Here is a 7357-nt window from a genome sequence, read left to right as displayed (position 1 = left end):
GGGAAGCATTTTTCACTCCACTGGAATAAAATGTGTTGCAACCTCATCTTGTGCCCTTTTCTACGTCATGGCAATCTGAGCTTCCTATGTTGCCACACATATGATCAGGTCAATCACGTCCCACAGAAAGCCCCATGCCATTCAGCATGAAACGTCAGACTGAATCTTTGCTCTGGGAAGGCTGACCTTCCCCTTACACCCACTCCAGCTCAAGGCCATAACAATAATGAGAAAAAGCTAATTTTAGCTTTGCCTGGAACAGAACAGCCTCCTGAGCAGCTGCGTGTCTCCCTTCCTAGTATGAGAACATAATTATGAAAATCAGCACATCAGCACAGAAATTACAGTCAAATAACCGACTGCCAAGTCACCCAGCCACCGTGCTGACAAGCATGGTCCCACGTAAAGTGATTGTGGCTTGGCGAGATCCTCACACCAACTCCTCTGACAGCAGACACAGCTAAATAGATGCTGACCAACTTTTAACCTACTTGTTTCATGGCACTTCAGCCTGTCACACTTCAGGCTGTCCCTCTCCAATCCATCATGTTTGGCAATGGTTCCTTCTGAACTTCGAGGTCTGTGAGCCTTTTGTAACTACAGCATCCACTCTCTTAATCGTGCTCTTCTTCTGGTCTTTGCTTCCCTAAGCTCCTCTGGGGCTGTGGAAGTTGCATGGCAGGTTAGCTTTCAACAGCAGTTTGGCTTCAACAAGAATCAAAGAGGCCAAGATGAGTTTGAATTGACAAGATCACTGCTGTGGAGACACTCTTTGCTGGAATCATCCTGGGCAAAGCCAAACTCCACCCCGGTCCAGCCCAGATACTCTATGTGATTCAGTTGTTTCTCCCACTCCTTTTGGTAGCACACATAAATCTGTTTCCACCAGCAGATAAGACTTCTCTGACCCCAGGTGTGGGCATGTTCACTGCCACAGTAAGCCCATTTGACATAACCTGCACTGTTTGTGGCAAGAACCCGACAGAAGAAATACCAACATGATGCTGCTGGGCAGCACGATGTTTGCTTTAACTTCCTTAGGAATGCCACAAATTTACCACATCGGGTAAATCAATGCAGTTGGAAGGCATCTGCTGAAAGGAAAAACAAATACATTAAAAAAAGGTATCTTATGAGTCTGTTCTGCAGCTGCCTGACTGTGATGAAAAGGTATTTCCGACTCCGTCAGAATGGAAAATATTTTCCTTAGCTAGATGAAGAGATCAGGTTGTTTTCCAGCTTTGAGAGGTGCACAAGCAAGTCTTTGTCACAGAAAGCGGAGCTGTCTTTCTGTAACATAGTGAGGAGAGGTGCATGTGCTGAAAACAAGAGCCAAAGTCACTTCCCAGGTGGCCCCAGAGAGCTGGCTACCACAGGAGCTTTCTCCTTTGGAGGTCAGCACCTCCCAGAAGGGCCCGATCACAGATCCCAGAGCCCCCCATGAAGGAGAAAGCCTTGGATTTGGATGTGCCAAACCAAGCGCATCTACTCTTTTCCAGCACACACTGGAAAGACTGTCATGGTGAACACTAGTTTAAGGCTTTAGGATGACTTGACACAGTTACGCTATTCCGTAACTTTTTGGAGAGCTGCTTAAAGAGGTTGAAACTGGGGCAGCGGCTGAAATTATTGCTTCAGTGGAGACCTAGCTACAGTCAGCAACATGAGGATGATCCAAGATCAGTTTCTTTGGCCTTTTTTTGCCCCACTGTGGCTGCTGAGTACTCATCCAGAAGACTCTGTTCATTGGCATTTTGTGTGAGGCTGCTACAAAACGTCTCAAGGAGCCCACAAGACAACTGGAGAAGCTGGGGGCTCCATCTTCACAGCATCTGTACCACGAGGACGTCGGAGGTTCAGAAGAGGAAGACATCTCTGCTCTTCCCTTGGGAAGGACAGAAAACAGGAGCAGCCCTGCCTCTACTTGTTTTTACAAGGGTATTTCCTGTCAAAATATATAAAAAAAAAAAAAGCATCTCTCACTTGACATTTTTATTAGCTTTAGAACAGGCTGAAACTTTGTTGGTCTAGACAAGCAGCTTGCAGTAACCAACAGTTCCTCATCATCAGGAACTGGACGCGTTCCACTGTGGTCACTTTGTTTATTCTCAAACTCACTTTGCCAACGGGCTGCAAATTCAGGCAAGTCCCTTTCTTGCTGGTCAGGCAGAACTGGAGCTAGTACGGAAATAATAAACACTTGGACTTACCGTTTTCAGCCAAGTTGCAGTCTCTGTGACTTATTTTGTGGAACTCTTAAGGTCAGCAGAAGCAGCTACAGGTAGGATAGGGAAACTGCAAACTTTCCAGAGGTTCAACAGAAGCTACAGCACCTTGACCTATTCTGCCAGGTCACAGACAAGTAAGCAAAACAAAAGTACCCAGGCTGACAATTTTACTGAAAAGGCAGATACACAGGAACAAGGAGCTCAGCTTCATTTTCTTTCCTTCTACTCCATAAACTTAGGGCAAAAACCCCAAACTCTCCATATAATGCAGGGACAGACCATCATTAGACATCAAGCAAAACAAAAAACTCAAGAGATGACGAAAGCTACTGAAAACAGTTTGTTTTATTTCCAGGATCAAATATTACAATAGGACATTTACATATATTTATAAAAAAATGCAGCAGTTGTGTATATAGATCAGAGGTTTCCTTGAGTTTGGTCCCTCCCAGCACAGTGAGCTGAAAACTTCCAAATTAATTCTCCCCCTCCTCCAGCGTGAAGTTGCATCATTGAAGGAAAAAATGACTACCATAAAAACCGACAGGCAAAGCCCTGATTTTGAAACTGTAAGTTCACCCATCAGAGGAAAGAGCCTTGCTTAGAAAATCATCTGTCCTATAGTCCAGTGTCTCTGATTAGACACCACGCCTCCGAGGCGAGTTTTACCCAGATTTGTTTCATATAAAGCTGTTCTATAAAATAGCACCTCGTCCCCCTGCTCCAGGTACTTTTACTATCTAGCCTTCTAAACCGTAAATTCTCAGCACCATTTAACAGGCAGTTACAAAATGACTCTTCTCTGTACTGCAGACACTCACAGTAGTTAAAGACAGTGACCAAATCCCAAACTTCTGCAACTACTCGTAACAGCCCGGTGTAAAACAGAAGATAAAACAGCAGTGCCTCAGCTTGCCTCAGTTAAGTGCTGCATTCTCTGGTTAAAAACGCGTGTACATATATACATATGGCTATATTTATGGGGAGCAGACAGACACTAAGCACCTCACAGGACTGAAGTCATCTCGCAGCACATCACAGAAGGGTGTCCATTAACCTCGCAGGCTGGGCGCGGGCAGCAGGATGTCTGCAGCCACAGGCAACCTTTGCGGAGCGGCAAGCAACAGCTTGTGCAGACCTCAGCAGCTGCCACCCAAATGCTTTTACATCAACTCCAAACACAACCGAGGGAATTTCCAACTACATAGGTGGCCGATACAGGGCTCGGAATGTGAGTTCTGCCTTGCCTTTAAAACAACAGCTATTCCGTGTATAGGAATTGTTTTCTATTACTAATAAAAAGGATGAGGGAGAAGTGGGGCCACGTTCAAATCTGTTGAAATAGCTGGACAAAGCATATCCAATCTCCACAAGAGGCTTTGCACTTCACCTAAATTTCAGCTGACCCCTGCTCCTTACTGTACAGGGCTGTTATTTATTATTAACTTGATTTCAAAAGGATTCAACAAGAATAAAACTGTGAAATTTACTGAAAGCTTATGAGAAAGAAAAACACACTAACAACCTGCCACTTCAAATCCCAGAAATGACATATATTTGCCTGGATGTTTCCATATAGGTCTCTGTTATCCACTTTATGTGGTTTAGAAAAAGACACATTTTGTGTTTTCTCTGTTGTGTTTGGTACCTGTCAAAACACAGCCGAAGTGATGCCTTGCTGTCCCTTTCCATCCCCAAAGACAGCTTTGAGTGTTGCTCTCAAGTTCCCGCAACCCAACCCAATGCTCGAGCACTAAATGAGAACAAACTCAAAAAGCCAGGGTTCTGCCTCCCAGCTCCCCAAAACAAGGAGCCTGTCCTCAAACCAGCCACAACGAGCTGCCCGCACCTGCTGTGAACGATGCCTTGCACCCTCTGCAATAGGGCAGCTGTGTTCAAACAGCTCCTGCACAGTGACAGGGCTGCTTCTTCAAAGAATTAGAGAGGAAAGCCATCATTCTCACCATTAACTTTATCACTTAGTTATCAAGAACTCAATTATACTGAATGCCAGAAATTTTCAATAGTCAGAAGGCGTGCCAAGCAGCAAAGCACACGTGGAAGTTTTCTACAAGCTCTGTTGGAGACACCAGGCCCTTCAGCAGCGAGTTTGGTTCATTAAAACACTAAAACCAGCTGCCAGTTTCTGACGGTAGCACATATACAAGCCACAGCACCAGTGAAAGTGGAAGCTGGTGTGACCTGGTGCAGAGCCGCGTGCACACTGGCAGGCAGCTCGTTTGGCAGTCTTCAAAAAAAAAAAAAAACACCTGTGGAGCCGGTGGGACACACGAACACGAGCTGCTTGCAGCAGTGCACAAGGGATGTGCATTACGGCCGCGGCATTATTCTCCTGTAACAGCAACATAGCAGATCTGGTGAGCTCTGGAAAGCATGCTGATGCGTGATCAGCACGGCCATTTAAGTCTGTCCATGAAAATTGGTACCTTTTGATACCTTTTTGTAGACAACCATGTTTTATGACGCTGTTACACACACACACGCACATTCTTTTCATATTGAGGTTGTCAGCTTCTCTGATTTTATCAGAAAGGGCGATGTGCAGACCTTAAACGCCAGAAAGGTAAAATTGCAGACTCCAATTCAAAGCCTAATGAAAACAACACCAGTACACCCAGCAGCTTTTGACACAGCTTTTAGCTGCCCTTTTTGCATCAGGAGGGAAAGCAGAGAGGTGGAAGCTGCTCAGGCAGCCTGACTGAGAGCAGGCATGGTCAGGAAGAGCCCACAGCTCCCTGGGGCCTCCGAAGAAGCCAGCAGCAAATGTGCCAAAGCACCTGGCAGAGAAAGCCAGTGCTCGTTTTCCCTTCTGAATACCAGCTGACTGCGACTATGAACGATTAGCTGTTGTTAGACATTAAATGTCAAACAAAAACAAGTCGGATGAAGAGCACGTGCAAAGATTTGGCTGCAAGCAGCGAGAAGCTGCGGCTTGAAGCACGCTAGTTCTGTTTAGCTCTCTAACCACAAAGCCTTCCACCGTTCAAACACAACTCTGCTCCTCTGAAGTCACAGCAGCGCTTTCAACATCTGCAAATTGTGGCCAGGCTACACCCAGAGGAAGCCACAAACCACACTCTCTGCTTTGTCCTTCAAACTTCAATTTTTGCAATTGAAGACTTAAGGTGTTTTTTCCAACCTTGTCAAGAGCAATTTGAACTTCAGCTTTAACATTTAGAAGCAACGGTGACCAAGGCTCTTTTTAAATTGAGCTCAGCTGGCTTACGCTCTCAGTTACAAGTGGTTGTACGCTTAACTTGGTTAATGTGTTCAGCCACATTCCTCGGGGCAGCAAAACACATTCCTCCCAACTCCAAAGGGCTTCGAATGAAAATCTGAAGAGGTTGTATCCTGGCCTCCAGCCAGGCTTCCAGCCACTGGAGCACAGCTGGCTGACGTGTGTGCTTCCACTGGAGGGCAGGAAGAAGGGGAAAAGGGAAGAGGAAAGAAGGGAGAGAGGAGCCACACGCAGGAACACTTCTCCCTTCAAATTTTTTTCTCTGCCTCCTGCTTACAGATCAAAGCAAAGGAAAACTGAAAGAAAACGCATCATGGCAGCGTAACAAGAAGAACAACGAACTAGCTTTTCTTTTCCTGGAACAGAACAAATTGTCTGGAACTGCCAAAAATAAATTCTGATTCCATCTCTGAGACAGTAGAAAATCCCATTTTCAGTGTAGATTTGCTCCCCCTCCCCTTCTTCTTTCCCTGTTTGGTTGTAAAAGAATTGCTGTTTGCTAAATAGAACTGCAAGAAATAGGAAACTCAAGAAACACATGTAGAAAAGCAATAAAAGACTCCCAGTCCCACTCCACCAGCAGACAAAACCATTCACCATGCTGGAGAGGCACGTTTCTTGATAGCTTAAAAATGAGCTTGTCACAGCCAAGTGCGACTTTTGCTTCCTTGTGTGAGGTGACTGAGCTGTTCCTGGCATAATGGCAATGGAAAACTAACACAGGACTCCCCCCGTTGTAGTTTTGATAGTGAGACATGAGAAAGGGGGGTCAGGAAGGAAGTTCGTAGTATGAGGCCAGAGTGGTCTCGAGCAGCAGAGCTGAAGTTCATCCTCTTGCCTGCAATGGTCTCCCCTCTAACAGCTGTTAGTTACTTTAACATCAAAATCCTCAAGTCCCAGCCTAACCTCACGTACAATTGCGGAGGGGAAGGCAGAGAAAGAACCTACCAATTAAACAGATGAAGGACTGAAAAGGCAAGGACAATTTTGTATGTTTAACTTCCCTACTAGCTGTGTGGAACAATGTTCTCAGAACAGACACAAACCCGAGCCTGCCCAAAAGATTAGCTGGACCTCTACCAGCAAACCCAGCCAACAACAACTCAAGAGAGACATCAGTGCAGCACAACAGCTCCCTGCCTTCTGCAGGAGGCATGGGCAGGAGAACAGAAGTCAGCTCACTCCCATCCCCGCCTGCCTGAGCAGGAAAAGGACCACGCTCGTGCTAGGTACTGCGTCCTGTTGGCAGCCCACCTTCAGTTTTTTGCAGCTAGCCACTGAAGAAGAGGTAACAAACTTCAAGGCAACAAAAATCAGAGCAAGTTATTTCAACTGGAGAGCTGAAGCTTCCTAGGGAAGCACCACACCTATACAGACAGGGTTTCCTTCTGTCCTGCTCTTTCGTATGTCCAAGCGCGAGCCATGAATTTGGGTATCACAGAAGCACAAAGGATCCTTCAGTCTAGAGGCACTGCTGCTTCAAAGGCCAAACACCAACATCCCTGCTCTTCTGCTGGCCGTGCAGTTCACTTTCACACGTTAAAAAGTGATCTCTTGTGATCTCTTTATAAGCCAACAATGACATCTGATGTCACATCACCCACTGATCAGGAAACTGCTCTCACATTTTGCTCTCATGATACTGCATTAAATTTAGAATCCAGTCTTCATGTAGAAGGGAAATCAATTTATACAATTGTATGATTTTGTATAAAGTCTCAATATGGGACATTTGTGAGTTAATATTATCACAGGGAATGCAAGATGTGTATGACTTCTTACATTTAAAGACTCCGAAGTATGTAAGCTAGCACGAAGTTAAAGGCAAAAATATCTTGAAAAGTTTCAGGCTGTAAGAAATTTCTGACAC

This window comes from Aythya ferina (assembly GCF_964211825.1).
Source record: "Aythya ferina genome assembly, chromosome: 9".
Classification (NCBI taxonomy): Eukaryota; Metazoa; Chordata; class Aves; order Anseriformes; family Anatidae; genus Aythya; species Aythya ferina.
This window is presented reverse-complemented; position numbering follows the sequence as displayed.